The following is a 23,386-nucleotide window of genomic DNA, read 5'->3' on the forward strand; positions in this document are numbered from 1 at the left end:
GGTACCACTCCAGCGAGAAGGTAAACAGTGTTTCCATGTGCTGCTCTGGTTTCGCCAGAAGCGGCTTAGTCATGCTGGCCACATGACCTGGAAAAATTGTCTGCAGACAAGCATCGGCTCCCTCGGCCAGTGAAGCGAGATGAGATGAGCACCGCAACCCCAGTCTTGTCTGTAACTGGATTTAACTGTCAGGGGTCCTTTACTTTTACCTTTACCACACTAAGCCCTACCATTTGACAAGGATTATTATTTGTTTCCTGAGTCATTTATATAACACATTGGTCTAAATAATAATAATAATAATAATAATAATAATAATAATAATAATTTATTATTTATACCCCGCCCATCTGGCTGGGCCTCCCCAGCCACTCTGGGTGGCTTCCATAGAAACCAAAAATACAGTAAAATATCACACGTTAAAAACTTCCCTGAACAGGGCTGCCTTAAGATGTCTTCTGAATGTCAGGTAGTTGTTTATCGCTTTGACATTTGCTGGAAGGGCGTTCCACAGGGCGGGCGCCACTACCGAGAAGGCCCTCTGCCTGGTTCCCTGTAGCTTTGCTTCTCGCAATGAGGGAACCGCCAGAAGGCCCTCGGCGCTGGACCTCAGCGTCCGGGCAGAATGATGGGGGTGGAGACGCTCCTTCAGGTATACTGGACCGAGGCTGTTTAGGGCTTTAAAGGTCAGCACCAACACTTTGAATTGTGCTCGGAAACGTGCTGGGAGCCAATGTAGGTCTTTCAAGACCGGTGTTATATGGTCTCGGCGGCCGCCCCCAGTCACCAGTCTAGCTGCCGCATTCTGAATTAGTTGTAGTTTCCGAGTCACCTTCAAAGGTAGCCCCACGTAGAGTGCATTGCAGTAGTCCAAGCGGGAGATAACCAGAGCATGCACCACTCTGGTGAGACAGTCCGCAGGCAGATAGGGTCTTAGCCTACGTACCAGATGGAGCTGGTAAACAGCTGCCCTGGACACAGATTTGACCTGTGCCTCCATGGACAGCTGTGAGTCCAAAATGACTCCCAGGCTGCGCACCTGGTCCTTCAGGGGCACAGTTACCCCATTCAGGACCAGGGAATCCTCCACACCTGCCCGCCTCCTGTCCCCCAAAAACATACTTCTGTCTTGTCAGGATTCAACCTCAATCTGTTTGCCGCCATCCATCCTCCAACCGCCTCCAGACACTCACACAGGACCTTCACCGCCTTCACTGGTTCTGATTTAAAAGAGAGGTAGAGCTGGGTATCATCCGCATACTGATAAACACCCAGCCCAAACCTCCTGATGATCTCTCCCAGTGGCTGCATGTAAATGTTGAAAAGCATGGGGGAGAGGACAGAACCCTGAGGCACCCCACAAGTGAGAGCCCAGGGGTCTGAACACTCATCCCCCACCACCACTTTCTGAACACGGCCCAGGAGGAAGGAGCGGAACCACTGTATGACAGTGCCCCCAGCTCCCAGCCCCTCAAGACGGTCCAGAAGGATGTTATGGTCGATAGTATCGAACGCCGCTGAGAGATCCAGCAGAACTAGGAAACAGCTCTCACCTTTGTCCCTAGCCCGCCGGAGATCATCAACCAGTGTGACCAAGGCAGTTTCAGTCCCATGATGAGGCCTGAATCCCGACTGGAAGGGATCCAAATGGTCCGCTTCTTCCAGGCATGCCTGGAGTTGTTCGGCAACCGCTCGCTCAATCACCTTGCCCAAGAATGGAAGATTTGAGACTGGGCGATAGTTGGCCATCATGGCCGCATCTAAATATGTTTTTTTAAGAAGCGGTTTAATAACCGCCTCTTTTAGCGGGCCTGGGAAGGCTCCCTCACGGAGGGAAGCATTCACCACCCCACAAAGCCCATCGCCCAGCCCTTCCCGGCTAGCTTTTATAAGCCAGGATGGGCAAGGATCAAGGAGACAGGTGGTTGGTTTCACTCATCCAAGCAGCCTGTCCACATCCTCGGAGGTAACAGATTGGAATTGATCCCACTCAACTTGACTAGACAGAACTCTAGCACTCTCCCGCCCCGGCCCTGCTCCCATGGTGGAGTCTACTTCTTCCCGAATCTGAGCGATTTTATCTGCAAAAAACTTTGCAAAATCATTGCAGGAGAACATGTGGCCTGTACTGGCCCCCGATGTTGCAGGTGGTTCCGCTAAATTGTGAACCACCTGAAAAAGTCTCCTGCTGCTGTTTTCTGCAGATGCAATAGAGGCGGTGAAGAAATTCTTCTTCGCCGTCGCTATCGCCACTTGGTAGGCTCAACGTTGAGCTCTAACCTGTGTCCGGTCAGATTCGGAATGAGTTATCCGCCACCGGCGCTCTAGCCGTCTCAACGATTGTTTCATTGCCCTCAGATCCGTGGAAAACCACGGGGCTGTCCGGGCTCCATGCAATCGGAGAGGGCGCTTTGGAGCCAAATAGTCAATAGCCCTGGTTAACTCCACATTCCAGCGGGCCACCAGGGAATCAGCTGAAAGGCCATCAACATGGCATCCCCTACCACTCTCTGGAAACCATTTGGATCCATTAAGTGGCAGGAATCATGTGACTGGAAAGCCATGATGTGTGGATGGGCCCATTTTGGAGAGGGTGGAATGATTAGAAATAATATTTGCTTTGCATAGACAAATACGTTTTGGCAGATGTCAACTGAACTAATGTTAATAATGTGAAGAAAAAGAAAAAAGAAAAAGCCAATGCAGAACAGGCTACTGTCTGCCAAAAGTGATACTAATGAAGTTGTAGACTAGTGATTTCAGATAAGCAGATAGAAGCAGTTTCCAATTGTCTAGCAACCAAAGGAGAGGCTTCCAACTAACAAGAGGCAGAAATTGGCCATTGAGCTCTTGCTCCAGTTGCTAGGCAATTGTGAAGGGTATCATTCTTCTGTACTTCACTGGAATTGAAACAATGGCCAGCCTGGGAATGAAGTGGAGTAAAAAATGATTATATGGATTTGCGGTGGATGCAAAACAAATGCTCTGCAGTTGGCCATATGGTAACCCATAAAAGTTCTCTTGCCAGGGTGCTTATTTTGTGAGCTAGTCTTGCTGGTGAACACATCCTCCTTCAGCTTAAGTCCCACTGTAAAAAATATTTAGGATGATTTATGTTCAGCAATTTTGGAACATTGGAAGCTGCTTGATACTGAGCAAGTCCATTGGTCAGCTTAACCCAGAACTGCCTACACTGACTGGCAGTAGCTCTACGGAGTTTCAGACCAGAGCTCTACGTGAAGTTGCCCATACAAGGAGTGAACCTGAGACCTTCTGTGGTCAAAGCATGTCCTCTCCATGCTTTGGAGCTGAGCTACAGCCACTTCCTATGTTTACAATTCATGTGTTGTACAGTGCCAGCCTGTGCCTGTCTACTCAGAAGTAAGTACCATTGAATCATATGGAGTTTCCTCTGAGGCAAATGTGTATAGGATTGCAGCCTTAAAGTTAACTGAAGAAAAAACTATTTAGCCTAGATTTTATATATATTTATACTGTTTCAGTGCTGGGTAGGCTAAAATCATATAGTCCCAGTTTGCAGCAATTTGTCAAATGTGATGCATTGAAAAGCAGCCTGCAAATGGGAATTGTCAACATTTCTTGAACTTCAGCACTGAATGCCTCAACATGCCAGGCTGAGAGTATTGCTTTAATATAGTAAAGGATTGGGAGGGGGATGCAGTATAATGAAAAAATCTTGTTGCCCTTATAATCTTTTTTCCTTCTTTTACACAAGTATATAGCTGTTCCAGATAAAGATCAATGACAGGGGATGAAGATTTATTTATTTATTTACTGCTTTAGATTTTAAAAGTCCCTAAATTGCAGAAATCAAGTCATCCCTTTAAACAAACAAAAAAGCATTCAAAAATAAGATGGTTAACCCTAACCTGTGCAATAAACTGAACTGATGTGAGTAAACACTGAATTTTTGCTACTCAGTACTAGAGACTAGGGACGCGGGTGGCGCTGTGGGTTAAACCACAGAGCCTAGGACTTGCCGATGGGAAGGTCAGCAGTTTGAAACCCTGCAACAGGGTGAGCTCCCGTTGTTCGGTCCCAGCTCCTGCCAACCTAGCAGTTCAAAAGCACAAAGTGCAAGTAGATAAATAGGTACCGCTCCAGCAGGAAGGTAAACGGCGTTTCCATGTGCTGCTCTGGTTTGCCAGAAGCAGCTTAGTCATACTGGCCACATGACCCGGAAGCTGTACGCCGGCTCCCTCGGCCAATAAAGCGAGATGAGCACCGCAACCCCAGAGTTGGTTATGACTGGAACTAATGGTCAGGGGTCCCTTTACCTTTACCTTACTAGAGACTATGATCTGATTTTTTTTTTTAAATGTACTGGAATTTGTCCTGGGCAGTACCGGAATTTGAGAATACGGTGCCTTGGTTTTGTTATTTTATTTCTAGGTTTATGTTACCTGTGGTTCTTCATGTTTCCTCTTTTGTGTATTGTTCATCCACATGTTTTATATATATTCTTTGATAATTTTCTTGTAACCTTGAGGGTTTAAAAAAAGGTAGCCTGAGGATCTGAAGAAGATGCTTGAGATTATTCATACATGCACTTGACCCTCATGCTCATAAGAGGCCGCCTCATGTCTGCCTGTTAAGGGAGGCCTTGTGGGAGGCTGATCAAAGAGTCTAACTATGGCATGATCCAACGGATGACAAAAAGTGAAGGAGGAAGTGCGTGGAATGATCTTCACATTCCCTTTGTGGAACACTTGGCAGACAGCAGGCTCAGATCTAGAAGGAGAACACAAAGGTAGGGGGTAGGTCCTGGGAGATGTTCACCAACAGAAGACTCACATTAAGAGTGGGCATCAGCAGGTGGGGATGTAATTAGCTTGGAGAATTACATTGTGGGATTAGAAGCCATATAAAACAGTGTTTCCCAACCTTGTGCCTCCAGCTGTTTTTGGACTACAATTCCCATCATCCCTTGCCACTGGTCTTGCTAGTCAGGGATGATGGGAGTTGTAGTTCAAAAACAGCTGGAGGTACAAGGTTGGGAAACACTGATATAAAGGATGCTGAAGGATTGGCTGCGTGCACACCAACCATGGCTTCCCCCAAAGAATCCTGGAAACAGAGTTTACCCCATGTAAAGCTACAATTCCCAACACCCTTGACAAATTACAGTTCCCGGGATTCTTTGTGGAAAGCCAAGTGTGTATTAAGTGTGTATGTAGCCTGGGGAAAGAAACCAAGGGACAGGAGATGGATAAAGGATGAGGTGGAGGAAACAAGCAGGAGAATCCAGGTGACAGCTAGGACTTCTAGAACTTGAAAAAGCTGTGCTGGGAGTCCTTTGGTTCTCTGTATGTATAAGAAGCTGGAGGTCAATGAACCTGAGAATGCAGGAACATATTGCAGCTCTGATATCACCATTTTAACACCAGCATTTAATTATCTACTATGCGGTCCTGATTTTTAGTTTTAGGGTTGTTTTTGTTATTGATCATTGCCTACCTTATTTTTATTATTATTTGTAAAAGAGAATCTGTAAAGACAGGCCTGCTGTGCTATGCGTAATAAAGAATTGACTTTAATAAGACAGGCCTGCTCAAAGTGTGATCCACCACCTACACATTAAGACCTAGTAAAAAAGGGGGTGGGTAAAGGACCCCTGGACAGTTAAGTTCAGTCAAAGGTGACTATGGGGCGCAGCACTCATCTCGCTTCAGGCCGAGGGAGCCAGCGTTTGTCCACAGACAGAGAACCCTACTCTATTCTTGCAGTCCAGCCTAGCAAAAAGAAGAGAAGGTTTATGGAGTTCATGGGGAGCCACCAGGCTGCATTTCCTTGGTGGATAACAAGAGAGGCAGGAATGGAGGGGTTAAATGAGACAATGGTAGTCATCTGCCTGAAACCAGAAAGCATCCCTATGCAAGCTACTGGAAATCTGCTGAATTAAATGCAAAGACGACATGAAATGGTACCTAATGCTTTTAAAATGATGACACAGCAACAGTGGAGGCCCCTCAGAAGGTAATGAGTGGCATCATGGGTCTCCGTCTTCAACTCCGTCTCAGAAACTAGTTCAGGGATTTAGATGGAAAATCCAAATAAGCTGAATTCAAGCCTAATTGAGGTTATCTCATGGTGCATTAGTCACTCTAGAAATGCAAGTTATTTATTGAAAGGCATAACTTATTGTTGTAACTGTATTCAGTAGGCATAGATAAGAATCAGAAGTGTCAGCATTGGATTTATCTAAATCCTCTTTGATACATGCAGTTCTTTATGCTATTGATTTATGGCATAGGGCAAGGATGTGACTTCTGCAATGTTCTTTTCTAAGGAATCAGTTATCTAAAACACATTTCGAAAACTCTGATTTGAGTTGAGGGGGGCAGACACCCCGGAGTTCCCTTTTATGAAGTATTTCATCCAGTGAGATATTTTTAATGTACTGGAAACATCCTCCCTGTTGATAGTGGACATGTAAGGTTATAACGTTACGTCAAAATCAACACCTCCTCAACTTATTAATCCTGAAAAAAAATACTTTGACATAGCCTCTGATGGGTATCTTCAAGTATAACTAGGAATATGCTCAAGTTCACATGGCATGATTCCCTTTGCAAATATACTATTGTGCCTCCTCTGCTCTTTCCTCATGATTCATCCGCAGGGCATCACTAAAATAGGCCCTTTTAACCTCTTACTTGATACATTGCTCAGGCCCTGACTACTATGCTGTTAACCATATTTGTCTTTCTCCAATTGTTACCTTATGGTAAAAATGTAGCCAAATAATTCTACTACACTAAAGGTCCCACTGGAAGTAAGGGATGAATCTCAGATACTCAGATCACCATCATTTTTCATTTTGAAATCTTGTCTGTGATCTTGTCCACAGCAAATTGTGGCACTCTGCAAATAAGAACCTATTACAAAGAGCTCAGTGTGCTCCCCCTACCAAAAGACTAAAGCTCTGTTTGCACATTTACTCTCAGGTAGGGGATTCATGTAGCAGCAGAAGTGGGGCCATGCTTCCTGCTCCACCTCTAATGTTGTGTTGCTGGTGCCACGCTGCCTCTGACCTCCACACATTGAACATGGAGGTCTGAAAAGGGAAACCTTTGTGCAATCAGCTCCTGCACCCAGGGCTGCCCACAGCTGATGACTAGACACATGCAGTCAGGCACATGGCTACATGTGAATGCCTGGGAAGAAATCATCTTGCTTCTGAGTTGAACCTTTATTTTATTTATTTTTCATGTACAACGGAATCCGCACATAGTTGAATATAAAGGGATAACTGTCTGTAAATCGTCTTGCCATTCCACCGAGAGCTGCTACAAGGCATCAGCGTGAGGGCTGCAGGTGGCGTAAATACTTGTCATATCACATTGTGTCAAAACAAAGACAGTTCTAGGAGTAAGCTTTCTCTGTCTTTTTATACATGCTAAGAGGACTGGAAATTGGTGAGATCTAATTGGATACACAGTGGACCTTCTACTTCATCCCATTGGACCATAGCTGAGGCCTGATGAGGGGAAAGAATTCCATCCAAATGTGGTTGGTTGGTGCGAGACCCTGTTTGGGAATAAAAGGCAAGCCGCAGAGTCAGAGAAGATGGTGTGTGAAGAGGAGGACAGAGGGAGAAGAGATAGAAGCTGCAGCCAGGCAGACATCAAGGCTTGGGAAGCCTGAGAAAAGCCAAGAACTGAAATCACTGGCTGGAGCTGAGGAGGTATCTGGGGGAGAGCATGTGTCTCAAAGGGCAGCCTTCAAGAGAGCTCTGCAGCCAAAAGTCAGCAGGTTTGCCGAGTGCCTGAGGCAGCAGAGGTTGCTCAACCAGGGTGAAGACTGCAACAGAAGTCCTGAGAGATGCCTGAGAGACTCCACAGGGAAGAGGTTGAGGACCTGAGTGAAGACTGCAAGTATAGCCCTTAGGACTTACAGTAGTTGAGAGTAGCTTAGGGAAATTGGAAGAGAATAAGGGGAAGAACCGGACCTCTTATAATTCTCAAAGAAATGGTAAACTTACAGTGTAACCATTCTGAGTAACTCAATGAAGTTCCACATATAGCAACCATAGTAGTGAACATAGCCAGCACTTTATAATGATTGTCAGTTAAAATGAAATATACGGTAATTTACTTTTTTCATTTTAATGTGGTGTCCGTGCTGCTTTGTCCCACACTTATCCACAGCTGCTGGTGGTGAAATTGAGGTATTTATTTGACACAGTATACGAGGTGGTAGCATTAAAGGGGTTAGAAATATAAGTAAGAGATTATCGCTTAAGCAAAGACTGTGTGATATACTTCCTCCATAACAAATAAATCAATAAATAGTTGGTGGGATCCATTCCTCCAGAGTGAGGAAATGCAATGAATAGTAGACTCTTACAGTGACCATGAGTGGAAATAGCCTGTCTTGGAAGTCAAATAGTCTCCAAATCAACCAGAAAGAGTTTGAGAAAGAAAAATAAGAAGGATGACATGTGCTGGGAGTCTCTGGTTTGGGTACCAGGTGTTAAGATATTGTGAATGAGAAGTCAGAATCACAAACCTAGAAGCTCTCATCAATGAAGGCAAAAGTAACATTGAAGGCCAATTCAGTGGCACCGCAGTGTGTGACTGAGCCAATATCACCCCTTTTTTAATTTATATGTTTTTCTGGTGAATGGAGATTTTCCTCCCTGGAATAAGCACACATCTTTAAGACTTTGTGATGTCTGCAGTCCATGAGCGCTCTCCTAGGTTCTAAGCAACCTGTGACTTGCCAACTGGAAATCTCCCCTCTACTGTAGGATATCTGGCACTCCCCATTTATGGCCTACTACTTACTATCCCCTGCTCCTGAATATTTCCTTTGGGAACTCTCTCATACCTCATAGCCTTTCAGCTGGAAGAGGATACACAGCTGCCATGTGCTGGTAACACACACATGTTGTTCTTTTGGATTCAAAGACACTAAGCATGCCTTTGGGTGAAGATCACAAGTTTTATTAGCTGCGCAGCAATTATTTATGCATAAAATGTACATACTTAGTCAATAAGGCAAACTGCTTAGCATTTAAGCTGATTATAGCATAACCCTTCCCTCATGGTTTTCGTTTTTATGATCTATCTGCTGTCAGAGATTAGACACGGCAGTGAACAATCACGCTTGGAGAAGGATCTTCTCTGTCTGCATCTCAAGATCTGGGTTGGGAGCGCTATCTGTGTTGGAGAATTTGTCTGCCTCCAACAGAGCTCCTTTCTCCCATATTTTTAATTTTCTTCCAGGGAAGATGATAGATAGCCATACGCCTGTGGTCAGCTAGGGGAGTACCAATGGCTCCGGATCAGACCATTCCGAGGTACATCAAAGGGCTGGCAAACTGTCCACGCTCACTTCTAGTGTGGGACTACAAGTTACTGTCATTCCCATGGCTTTGAACCTGTGAAACCATGAGTGAACCATGAGAACTGGCAATCAGATTAGCCTCATGCATTTCTAATGCAAGCTACATCAATGCCTTTATCCCTTTGACACACCAGCCCATATTCCATGACATAACCATTATATGACATAACCATAACCTTGGCTGACTTAGCAGATTCAAGCTCCTACACCAACCCTAAATAAGGCATCAAGGAGATAACCTATCTCCTCACAATCACAATACTTTTCAAGGTATTTCTAACACATCCCATTAGTCATTGGCTGATCTGTGATTTGATGGACTATCCTTAAACATTCCATGAAACATTGAACTGTCAAGTGGACCTGTACTAGAATGCTGACAAAATAGGAAGTTTCTGTGCACGCAGTAAAACGTAAATATAGCCTGGGAATTATTCTCACACAGCCTATAGAGAGGACTTGCTGTGCTCTGTTGGTAGGAAATGGTTGGAATATAGGTGTCCCCAGGCTACAGAGTGTGAATGCTGACGAAAATGAAATGTAGTGTGTTTCAGTAGGGAAAGTAATGAGGTAGAGCGTGGCTGAAATAAATTCACAACTTCTTTGACTGATCCCTTTAATAAAAGAGATGCAATCCAATGTCATAAAAGAAGCTGCAAAAAACGAGAAAAATAATGGAGATTGAGAAATGACATTGAGGTCCAATAGTAAGCAACTAATTTTGTCAGATGAGATGACAGAGTTCATGGAGGGGGTTCGGTAACAAAGTGAGATCTAAAAAAGTAAACCCAGCAAGCATTTACTTTGCCAAAGCCTGAGGCAACAAACATTTTGTTTCTATGTTAACATTACTTTTTATAAAGTTCACTGATGTAGAAAAAAAATACACTAGAAAAACCTGAAGATACGTTTGTCTCCTAACCCTTTCACCTGTGTATTTTTCAAAACTTTCAGACCACTGTATCTCTTACGTCCATATTTATACATTTTTAAAAAGATGTCCACAGCTTGATGGAGTCTTGAGTTTGACCTTCCTAAAATCACCAAGCTGATATTGTGATTAATGAGCCAATTATTTTCTTCTGAGACACAGTACAAAACAAATAGCCTATCCCTTTTCCATTTACTGTTTAAAAAAGAAAAACAAAAAGCATTCTGGTTATATTGGTGCTTCTACCCTTAAGTTAATGATGAATTTCTTTTGAGTTATTTATTCCTGAAAATTAATAGGACACAAGCAGGGCAATTTTCAAATGCAGGGTTGTATATATTCTTGGTGTAAACAACAAAGTAAACATTGCTAGTGCCTGAGCAGGAATGCTGGGAGAAAGTGGTAATTAAGGCTGTAAATACATACAGAAATAGATGTGCAGTCAAGCACTTGTGGGGATGAATATCACTCACATTACTATGTAACTAACAAGCTTTATTTCCTTCATATGCATAGAGGTTTTTTGTGGTTTCTTCCAGGCTGGAGAATCGATCTGTATATTTTGTTGCTGTGAGACTTAAGAATATGTATGCATTTATGACTTTACTTACATTATTTGTCAGCTAGTAAGGTTGCCAATTTGTAGCTGTCCTTTTAAGAGCAGTTTGATTTGCAGATATTGACTTGAATCCACACTTTACTCCTACCAGTGGAAAGGTTGCATTTGCTAGTTCCCTGTTTTTCCTAGAGGCCTCTCCAAAAATCTGCTTGAGAGAGATGGGTGACCCACTGGAGCATCCTGGATGGCTGAAAATTATCACACACACCCCTTCCACAGTGGGATTCTCTGCTGGATCAAAAATCACCTATGGATTGTTTTGATCGAATCCATTAACTAGTAGTTACTTTTCATTCTATGAAAAGAGTTGCCTGCTGAACTTTGCCAGTTCGAGTTGTTGGTCAGTTGGCAACATAACTTAAGGAAGACACAACCATTTCAAATAGATCTTTTCAAAATTCTCAGTAAAGTTATTTTAATTGATTAACTAGACATGATAGAGGCCTAAGTTGTTCTGTGAAGATGTAAAGTTGAGAGGAGTGTGGAAGTGGTGTCCTGCCATGTTTACCCTTCAATTACCCTCCCTCCAGTTATGTTTCTGCTGGCCAGGCTGACTGCTGGTTTTGGAGCCTAGCTGGGGAGAAAGCTGGGGGCAGGGGGAGTGGTTTCAGAAAGGAAGGCACAGGTGAAGGAAGCGTTCTGCATCCTCTCCCCTTCCTTCTCCTCTGGTGTACAGCATGTCACACAAGCTCTGACAGAAAGGCTTACTGCTTTCTCATGGACCTATGCTGCATTGCAAAAAAATGTGCAAGGAATATTTTCTTATGACATTTTGAGGGTGGGAGGAAGGATCCTCCGTTTTCCAAGACCGCGCTAAGTCAACAAATACTTTGAAATGACAGAATGAAAAACTCATCTCAAGGGAGAGATAAATTAATTGCCATTTTGCAAGTAAGGTTCAGGTCATATTTTATGGTCACACAAGAACGGCCTAGCCAATTTAAGATCCTGTGAGAATGTAAGAATGACCTAGCTAGGTCCAGTGCTTTTTTTCTGGGGATATGCAGGGGTACACATATCCCTAAACATTTTGTGAATCTAAGTTTGGCCTCATTGAGGGGCAGCATTTCAATATGAGTAGGAAAATGAGAGTACCCCTAAACATTTTTTTTTGGGGGGGGGAAGCACTGGCTAGGTCAAACCAAAGATCTATCTAGACTAGAATTCTGACTCCAGGGGCCAGCCAAATGTCACAGGAAAGTTAAGAAGCAAGATTCAGTTATCACTGCTGTTCTCCTTTTCTCAATGCCAGCTACTGACAATCTGAGATACACAGCCCCTATGTATGGAGGTTCCAACACTAGCTGCCTCCGTTAATAGCCATGGATAGCAGTTGTCTGCAAACTTAGATGATCTGCTGTAGACAGTTACAGTGGTGGTCATGAATCACATACACTATTTTTGTGATAAGATTGCCCAGATCCTATTTAGTGTTTCTGTAATCTCACAGAGCTAAATATCTCCTAGTCAAGACCTTGGGATTTGAGAGAACTAACCCACCACAGAGGTCAAAGCTTTCTTGATGCTCATACACTGCCTCAATAAATCTGCATAGATCCAATGTATGTTCATTAGGAAAGTAAGAAGTTATTGTTTTCTGTTCTGCCCTATATTCATTGCAAGCAGCACTGCTTCTTTCTGCTGCAGCTCATCTCCTGCTCAAAACTATATTATTCATCACTCTGTCTGCTGTGGTGAAATGCCATAACTCGTGTAATTACCATAAATTATGTTGCCATTACATTATTCCTCTCCATTAATTTCAGTGCAAATGAAACACAATGCAAATAGGGAAGGTAGGGGTATTATAAGTTACATATCACTTGCAGACTGGAAGCAACAGCAACAGTGAATATTGATAGTATTTCCTGGGTTGATTTCTGTTCTAGACATGGGGCCAATAAGCAAACATTGGCTATTCCCACTTTGATTTCCATTCTTCTCTGGATTCACTGATGTCCCCAATATGTGTGCTCTTCTATTCCCTGTGCCTTTTACCAGCAAATGGCAACCATGGCAACCAGAGATCACCCTATAACTGGCCCCAGTGCACAGTGGGCCATAGATCTTGACAGTACAGATAAACTAACAAGGACCAGCATACTGAACTGCTTTTGATAAACAACACTCATTTCTTTCTAGCAAAAGTCATTTCTACTCCAAGCAGTAAAACACAGATCTTAAATCCCATTGCTAGTTAACAATTCAGCATTTCTTTATTGGGATAGAGATATAAATCAGCTAGGGTTGCTTATTCATTTGACTAACACACATACACTTTTTGCACATAATAATATCAATACTACATATACCAGAAATGTCTACAGAATTCTATTTGTAGCAGAAAACCTTATCTGCCTTGCAAAAAAACAAAAACAAAACAAAACTGAATACTTTGGAATGGGTTGCTAACTATTGATGTTGGTTGTGGGCATTTTCATACCCTCTAACATATATTTGTTACAGAAGCAGGCTAATCCTATGCGTGTTTAATCAGAGCACTGCCTTCAGAAACAGGATATAAGAGTTTCCATAACCATAACAGTTTTCTTTAGTTATGAATATTGAAGAGAAAAATTAAGTTCACAATGAGCCCAATTGTATTTGTTATGGAAAAGCTGCAACTAAAATACATTCAGCAACTTTGATATCTGGTTTGGGGTGGTTGGGCTGGGTGGATGTAAGGGAAGCAGAGTATGGACATTTCTTTGTCTAACTGCATGCATTTAGAGTCAAGATGTAGAAACATCTCCACTCAGGCTGCAATCTTATACAACAGAACAGCCAACAGTCAGGATTACGGGTGCCAAATCCCTTTTACTTCCACCACGAAAGCCTCTGGACCTGCAATTTGGCAGGCTTAGTCCACTCTGGAGCGACTTATGTGCCTAAACATTTCACCAGCTTTTGCCAAAAGGGGAGAAAGAGCCATTTTTAGATTCTCCATAACAGTGAACAGGGAAAACAGAGCTTCATTTCAGTCAGAGCAGCCTGGAACCAGAACCACAGATTGATGTGGACAGCACACAGAAGAGTCAGGAACAGTTCTGATTTTTTAAAATAAAGTACATATACAAAGCAAATATTGGGGCCTGTGTGCACTCGTACCCTACATGGGATTTCTCATTGCATATGACTAAATTTTAATTTTATACATGTCCTATTGAACATGTCCTTATGCACGTCTCATTGCACGTCCTTTGGAGTATAGGATCAAGTTGCTTAGCAGTACTATTAGGTACACATATTAGGCAGTAAGTCTCACTGAAATGAATGGATATCTGAGTAAATAAGCTTCAGTTCCAGCTGTCAGTCACAAGCAACATTTGCTTTAGACCCACCATTTGCTATAGCTTCCAACAGCTCTAAGTAGTTGTTCAAGGCTGCAAATGGTTAGAGAATTGGAATCACACTCTCCTGCCCCATTCCCCAGTGATGTACCTTCCTACATTGTACCTTCCCACATTGGACCATTACATTTCTATGGTGGCCTATGCATGCCCAGCTCAAGAAACATAGATCCCAAATGTGCAGTTTATACACCCTAAATTTGAGTACAGAAGACACAGATGGGCTCTACACATATGTGCAAAAGCCGACTATGCAAATATGACCACTCAACAGACGAACATCAGCAGTGGGGTGGATGAGCATGATCCTGATCCCTTCACTACATGTAGCCGAGAATTGTTTTATGGCATTTCATTGCTCCAAAATTGTCACATAAATTACACACTTGGTCAAGTTCTTCCTATTACCTCAATACTACTAAATATTAGCAACAACCAAAAATGTTCCTTATAAGCTTTAGTGAGATATGTCTAAGAACAGCAGCTCTTCAGACACCATAATAGGATGTGATCATCAAACAGTCCTTATTACTTGTTGTCTGCTGGCTAGTGGCATTCCAGCAATTTAGTTCAATTTACGGATGATGTCTTAGTGTGGGTTCCCCTTGGATATGCATTATGAGATGAAGAAAAAGCATGTGTCTGTTTCTGGCTGATGGAGCAACAGGCTGGGAAATATTAAGAAGATTCTCTGAAGCTTTTAGGTGGTAATTGCATTTTTTGATTTTTCATGCCTGATAGGTCAATGCACAATTCTTGGAACAGTGCTTTGTGAACAGAATTTATATTTTACTGGAAGAATCTATTTGTCTGGGTTTTGATGGCTTCTCTGGCAGTCAGAGAGCTCCATTCTAGTATTAAAAGCAAACTTTTTTTTCCCTCTAAACAAGCTTTGTGATGTTCTTTGCAGACTCTTGGTTAATGAGGAAACTGTCCTCAAAATGATCACACAAAAGCATTGCATGAAAGCAGCACATCTAGTTCCAATAGTGTCTCTTGGCTTAAACAGATCCACAGTTGTTTCTGGCCATCTAATGGGCAATATCCAACATTTCTCATATTAAGAGTAGACCTCAATGAAATACACCTGTCTACTTTGAATATGTCTTAGTTGGGTATAATTCTATGTGTCTTAGAACTATGACCCAGGTGAAGAAGATTGTAGCACAATGCAAGAAAATAAAAGGTATCCAGAAAAAAATTGGAGAAAGATTGATGCAAGGAAAAAAATAAAATGGCGGCTGCCTGAAGCTGCAAGGGAAATTAACTGTATTCCACCACCAGCAACAAACATCAACAAATGAATATTGAAATAAATGACCGAAGAAACGAGTAACAGTTAGTACATTGTTGTAAAGAAGTTATGAAACCACTCTTTCCTTTTCTTTTAATGAAAAGCTGTTTTGAGTAGAATTCAGAGTTGTGGGAGAAGGTGGCACTAAGTCTCTCCTCCTCCACTCTCCAAATTCCCTCTCTCAAAACAGTTTTTCATTTTCTGAAAATGGCACATAGTTCAGTTACACACACTTGCTCCACAAAAAACAAGCTAAGAACTAGAAATTAGCAGACAGAGGTCTGCCCTGTTCAACTAGGGATTGTGTGAACTCCCCTAAATTTGATTTGGTCCAGCAATTACAAGACAAATCTGTCAGATGCCCTGGAAAAACTACATTTTCCAGGTCACCCTATGCTCAGAGCATTACTGCCTACCGCTATCTCCACAGCAACTCCTGTTGTAGCAAGGTAGGCAATTGATTTGGTGGGAGACTTGGGGAGGGAGGGAAGGAAGGAAGACTTCTTCTCTGCCTCAGATTAAAATCTGCAATGCACTGTAAACCCAGCCTTGTATTAAAAGCAAGCACTACAAATTCATATTCCTATAACGTTGGAATTTATGGACTGCAGCAACTTATTCAGTTATTTTGTACCTTAAAATCTATGTAATATTGTCTCCTTGAGATTAAGGATATACAAACAGCCATACTGCATCTTACCGGGGGGCGGGGGGGTCAGTCTGACTGCCTAGCACTCTGTCTGCAACAAAGACTAGACAGAGACAAAGTTGCTTGCTTATTTTCTTGCTAGATTCTTCTTCTGCCTTCCACAAGTGCCTGGCAGAGGGAGTTTCAACAGGAGTGAATATCTATGCTGGGGCATCCTTATATCAAACTCCTGCTTGCCACACAGCTGTCCATGACAAGAACCAGTTTCCACCAATGGCTCTAGGAGGTTAGACTGTTAAAAACTGTTTTAACAGCTGCTGAAGCAGATTTGGGGTCAATCCTCTGGTTCTTATTTAACGAGATTCAATAAAGTGGTGTTACAAAGACAGACATAGATGGGACAAAAAAGCCATGCTCACAATGGGGTGGGTATAGACTCTATCCAACACAGCACAGACTTAAATGTAATTTTCAGTATAATTCTGTTTTCTGTATGCTACAAGAGGGACCCACTGCTATGTTGGGTAGCCACATGGGGCATCAATTCAGTCAGACATGACTTCTTCCCAGGGTCCCCCAATACACAGGCATCAGGCATCTGTACCCTTTGATCAATCCTGTCAGTTATCCTTTCCCCCTTCCCATATTTTCAACTTTCATCTGTCTCCTGTCAAATTTCAAATAAAAATTCAATGTAACCAGTAATGAGATACAGTTAAGAGCGTTTCTCTGCCTACATTTTAGATATAAATTGCTCAAAAGCATGTGAGCATGGTGCAGTTTCTGTCAGATCACCGAGTTTAATTTACTTTTAAAATAAAATCAGGCACATAGATATAAGTGTTAGATCCTTACACCAGTATTTCTGTCCCTGTAGACAATTGAAGAGCTAATCCAAACATACAGGCTTCAAAGTACACTACCCACCTCAAAATTTATAAAAGCAATTGCATACTTGAAGTGCCCTGACATTTAAATCTCTCTGCTCATGCAAAGATACCACATCAAGACATCAGTTTATTTTAGAGAATAAGCCAAGCATAAACGGATGCTGAACAACAACTTTATTGCCAGCCACAATCAAAAACAGGTAAGGATGGACAAATTGCTCTGTTCCACCTTCTTTCATTTTTTTCCAGTCAATTCTCCATATTTCCACGTCAAGTTTTTTTTAAAGTCCTAATTAAAAAATCACCACTATTTTAGCATTAATTTCTCCTAAACATACACATTTTAATACACAATTTCCTCTAATATGCAGTTTTGCAAAGCAATTTCCTCTAATGTCATGCATTTTGCATATTATTTTTATTAATACATATGCATTTATATGCATACTTTATCTTGGTATATACATTTTTGTACACATTACTTGACTGGAGAACTGGGTTGCAAAATTAAGAGAAGTGTGATTGCACAGGAATAGTGTGAATTAGGCAGGCTCCCCTTTAAATGTGAACCGAGCTTAATTTCTCACCCATCTCTATAAACAACACTTGCATGGCTACAGTTTAAGGTATAGTACATGTAATGGTTCAAACAGAAAACACATTTTATAACTCACGTTAACTTTAAAATAATTCACAGCACAGCTACTAAAAGTTGAATTTGAATCTTGCCCTTGACTCATTCATAGCTAATGGGAGAGCCATGACGGATGAAAAACTGGTCGAGGTAGAACATTGTATGGCAATCCCTTTTGCAAGCAAGAACTCTCACCCTCTGCCTCCTTCCTTAGCTTTCATTTGTATGTACTGGAAAACCACCCATTTAAAAAGAAGAAGCAGCGGCATATTTCCAACTGTAGACAGGGTGTGTGTGTGACCCCTTCTCACTCCTTACACAGGCAATGTTGTGATACTATCAGAATTTAAAGCTTGGCAAATGAAACATGACAGCCTTGCCAAAATATTCCATCCAAATTTACCTTTCATAATCCTGACTTCTGGAGGGCTTCCCAGGCAGAGGCAAAGGTGAAGAAAATTTAGATTGAAGCTTGTTTTCTTTGGGTTACTTTCCTCCACTAAACAGAGCTCAGGGTGACTCAACTGCTCTGCCTCCCTTTCTCTCTCACACACACCTTTAATTTTATGTAGCAGTCAGCAGTTCAGAGGAGACACACCAGCCGTGTTTACACCATCAAGACAAACCACCAGGACTGGCCTACCACATTTTGCTGGCTGGTAATTGGTCCCAGTTCCCTCAGCAACAATGTAATATGTGTGCATGCAGGTGCCCAATCAACAATCTTGCCTCAGCATTCTGCACAGGTGCAGCTTCTAGCCTTGTCTCAAAGGAAACCCCATGTGGAGCACATTATCATTACGGAGGCTACCAGTGCATGAATCATGGCATAGTTGGTGGACCAATGGAAGTTGATAATGGTGACTCCAACATGGAGGTTACCTGGGCTTCTAGTGACAAAGGTGGATCTAGGAGCACACACACACACACCCTCAAATCACATACTTGTTCCTTCAGAGGGAAAATAACCCCGTTTAAACTGGCCCTGGCAACTGCTCATCCCACGAGTCTGTGTCTTACCAGGATTCACTCTCGGTTTGTTGGCCTTCATCTAGCGCACCACAGTATCCTAATATGAGGAATATAAGGAGAGGGGGGTTAAGTGCAGTTCAAAGGGCAAAAGAGCTAGCCTTTCCTAATGACGATCATGCAATCCTAACCATGTGGCAGTCAGAAGTTAAGTCCTATTGAATTCGCTGTGGATTACTCCCAAGTGAGGTTAGAAATGCAGTCTAAGTACTTATTTTAAATGCTGTGGCTCATATCCAATTAAGAGAGCCTTCTGTAGGAAGAAAGTCATGGACCTGGGGTTCTGTTTTGGTTCTTTTGCATGCAACTACTGCCTCCTTCACTGCTGCTTAAAACACCTCCAGACAACTTGAGGAATCATCTTCTCTCTTCAGGTTTCTTGCCTTAAACTGTTGTTAGGCCACAACTGTACAAGGCTTAATGAAAGCATTCCAGCAGCTTAAAAGAAATACCCATCGTTTATTTAAGAAAATGTCTTGAAGATAGCCTGCAGGCACTTTCGTACAAAAAAGCAATTACATGGGAGTCATAGGTAAGTCCACTCCACCAGTAAATCAGGCCACTTATCTGAGACCTTAACAATGATCTACACTTGATTGCCGTCTCCCTGACTCCAACAAAATGGCATAAAGAATCACTGCTACTGTGCAGCAAGGAGATCTACTCAGTTGATACAAAATAAATATTTGCTTAGAATAGTATTAGCTTGTTTGCTAGCTGCTTTGCACTAAATCTTTCTGGAATTGCTGGCACTCTTAATTCACTCACCTTATAAATATTACAGCTGTAATATAGGGTGTTTGGCAGAGAGATAAGGCATGTTGAGCAAATCCCACTAGATCTACATTAGTGAGCTGTTTGGGGTATGAGCCTTTAGTTTGCTGGTAGAGCTTTCCTAAGCTCTACCATCAAACGTTCCCACTTCAAAATGTTTCTTAGCTGTCCGGTGGTGTGCTCAGAAGTCTTGGACTTTTAGAAATAAGACCCTGGGTTCAGACTTTGCTTTATGAGATAACAGGTTTATTTCAGAGTTGCTTGGTTACAACTGCATGTAGACTAGTGTCCTTTCTATCAGCCTTCAGCAGTGCATTGAGTTCTTCAAGATGGCTGCAGAAAGTTTATTGAGAAATAAAAGAAAGAGGGTGGGGAGAAGAGGAGAGCTTTATTGCTTTTTATGCTACCAGAAGGCCATTAAGTCACATATTCAGTGCTCTGCCTGTGTCTCTAGTTGGATTCATAAGCAGCTGCTGTGTGTGGTGGTTGTGGCTCTCTCTCTATCTCTACCATCTCTGTCTCTATCTCTAATAATGCCTTATATGCCAAGATCCAAGTTTGAGGCAAGTACTCTTTGGTGAGAGAACACCAGCACACATTTGAAGTCACAAAATATGCAGCAAACTAAAGCATGGAAACATGGCCTGTTAGAGCTTGAAAATGTGTCCTTCCAAGTTCCTTCCAAAGTTTTTCTCTTTCCCCAGCATAGGAAAAGACCACATACTTGTGAAAAAATTGTTTACTTACCAACTTTTCAAAGGTCTTGTTTGTGTGCTTTTCCATACAGCAGTCAGAAAAAAAGTACACATCCAGTAAAACTTAGCTTAGTTACAGTGGTAAAAGTTCACAGATTATTAGTATAGGCACTCAAGAAAGACTGGTGAGAGCTATGCCGCTCTTCACATGTTAGGCTTATCAGGTAGACTGGGGTGAACAATAGGCTTGGTTGCCTATTTCCTCCCAAAGTAAGAGGAAGTGACATAGCTAAGCCTGGCAGGACAGCTAACTCTATGGTATTAACCCCTTCATGCGTTAATTGGATGTAAGCATGCTGGTTATCCCACACAATTCTCTGATTCAAGAAGAGGAAGGGAGTGGGGGAAGCTGGATGTCTTTCCACATAATTCACCTAAAAGCTGATCAGAACATAAGAATAGGTTTTATACCACAAATTCATAGAACTATAGAGTTGGAAAGGAACCAAAGGATCATCTAGTCCAACCCACTTCAGACTGTTTTGCCCATCTAGGATTTTCTGCTCTATCTACAGCTCTCCAGAGTCTCAAGCATGTCACGTGATCCTTTTAATGGGAGGTGGCAGGAGATTGAACCTAGGAAGTTAGGCATGCAATGCATGTGCTACTACTCTACTACTGAGCTATGCTTCAACTTTTTCCAGAGGCTTCAGCATGTGCAGCCCCAGCTGCTCCATACAATGTTCCATTAGAGTGGGATGCAGCAGGCCCGGTTGTTTCATAGCTCTGGGAACTCCACCAGCAGAGTCAGCTCCCCAAATCCAAATTCTAAATCAGCTCTACACCTTTGTCCCTTTTAAAGGGTACTCATCATATATACTCACAAGGAGTTAAGGGTATATTTGTCACCCATTAATGATATTCACTGCTCCCAGCTCCTTAATACTATATTCAAGAGATTGGAAAAGAGAGTTGCAAGGAGCAAATCTCTGGGATGTTCGGGATAATAGAGATGCCAAGAAAGCTGTGCTTTTAAGTGTTTCTCCCTCTTCAAAACAGAGCAATTGAAAATAATATTCCATAGTGCAGTCTATTGGGCTGCTGCAAAAGCTCCATTCCTGATAACAGAGATAAATTAACTCAGAGCCATCCGTACTTCAGAAAGTGCTGCTACTCTACTCAAAGTAAGTGGGAAAGGAGATGAATATGTGCTCAACTCTCACAATGAATCAGTGGGATATAGCATAATTTAAAAAGGGCCCCTTTTAAGATCAAGACTACAATTCACAGCCACTAAAACTTCAGAAAGTCTCTTTTTAGGAAAGAAGAATTTATTTTCTAGGTTGTGAAATGCACAATAAATAATAATAAAGTGAATCATTATGCTTGATTTTCTTAAACCCCATTTGAAGATTTAGCAGCCTCATTAGAGGAGTCTTTTAAGATGGCAGGAGGGTTTTCTTAACAGGCCAGGATGCACCGTAGGGCTGGTGAAACAAAGGTCCTGAACATATGTCTCAGGAACAGACAGGTTAAGTGTTTAAAGCAGCCTTCCTCAATCTGAACCCTTCCTAATGTTTTGTACTGTAATTCCCAGCTGTGCCAGTCAGAATCTAGAATGCACCAGGCTGGGAAACAGAGCTAGAATTTTTGCCTGGGATTCAGCCATTTTAGAACTTTGTGTTCTGTGCCTTTCAGTTAATTTTGAGCTGCCTACATTTCTTCTGATGCAAAGATGCGTAAGCAGCAGCATCCCAGCGAAGCATAACACTGCAGTGCATTTAGACTTGCTGGCACCCATAAATGTCATATTATATTGCAACAAGTGCCTTGCCTGTTATGTTTATCAATAGTCACACCTCCTAATTTTTGAGCCTATGTGCAAATCCCTCTTATTCACAGTCGTGATCTGATAGATTGGGGCACTCCGACAATCTCAGGTAACATCTTTTACAGTGCTTGGACCGCCAACCAGTGCAAGCTTTGCAAAGGGGAAGCCGCCACCTTCATGCCCTGTTGAGCTGTGGGGTGAATCCTAAATACCACAAATAATAAGACTTTCACAATCTTGCTGTCACCTGAACAATCCCCTCAGGCAACATGGAAAACTGCTTTTGAAAACAAGGACCGTTTCAAAAGCTACAAAGAGACTTGTGGTACTTTAAAGATGGTAGATGTGTTGGGGTGCCCAAACTTTCTTCAAAGAGGGCCAGATTTGATGAAGTGAACATGTGTGAGGGCCGACCAAAGATGTTGAGCTTTTTTTAGGATTTGACCCCAATAAATAAACTGCCACAGGAGCCAGATAAAGCGGGGCGGGGGGCGGGGCTGAATTAGGCCCCCAAAGCGGACTTTGGACGTGCCTGGTTACATCATTAGCATTTATAGAATGGAGCCCAATCTATTTTTTAAAAATTATGGGGACATGATTTGGCTAAGACTGGCAGAAGTGACAGGTCTCTTCACAAACATTTATATTGATATTAGATTGGGAGCTAGTCTGAATGACTGCAACTCAATTCATGATCACCTAGTACTGGCATGAGATGTGCCTGATAGGTTTTTAAAGAATAGCTCCACAGTGACCCATTTATAAGGCAGTAGGATCCATAGGGGCAGCAGATCCAGCCTCCAAGGAATGCATTGCCTGCTACTGCTGCCGTGGTGCCAGGATCTTGGAGGCAGGATCTGCCGCCTCTTTGGCAGCCCCCCCCCCATGCAGCCTCTACAGTGGCCTCTTGGTGAATAGGAGGTGCTGCTGATCTCCTCCCACTCCTGATATTGATATATATTCCCCCCTTGTTCCTGATGTAGATCTTCACTCAACCCTTCTTCCCTAGTGGGAGGGGAGGGGACACCAATTTGTGGTTCACCTCAGTTTCTGAAATGTCTTTGGCTGGCCCTGATTCGGAGGAAGTGAGAAGTGAGAGATCTAGGCCAACTCCTGGGCTGGTCTAAATCTCTCGCTGCTTTGGGGGCATCTTGGGGCACCAGGATGGATTTGGACCTGAGCCATTTCCTGCTCCTCCCATAGCTTGTCCCCAACTGCCCCCAAGCAATTGTTGCAGGGCCATGGAAGTTACCACAGCAATCCCTTGGATCTCCCTCTCCAAAACCAGAGCTCTCTGGTTGTCCCAAGAGCTGTGGGG

The sequence above is a fragment of the Podarcis raffonei genome, chromosome 1 (assembly GCF_027172205.1).
Source record: "Podarcis raffonei isolate rPodRaf1 chromosome 1, rPodRaf1.pri, whole genome shotgun sequence".
Taxonomy (NCBI): Eukaryota; Metazoa; Chordata; class Lepidosauria; order Squamata; family Lacertidae; genus Podarcis; species Podarcis raffonei.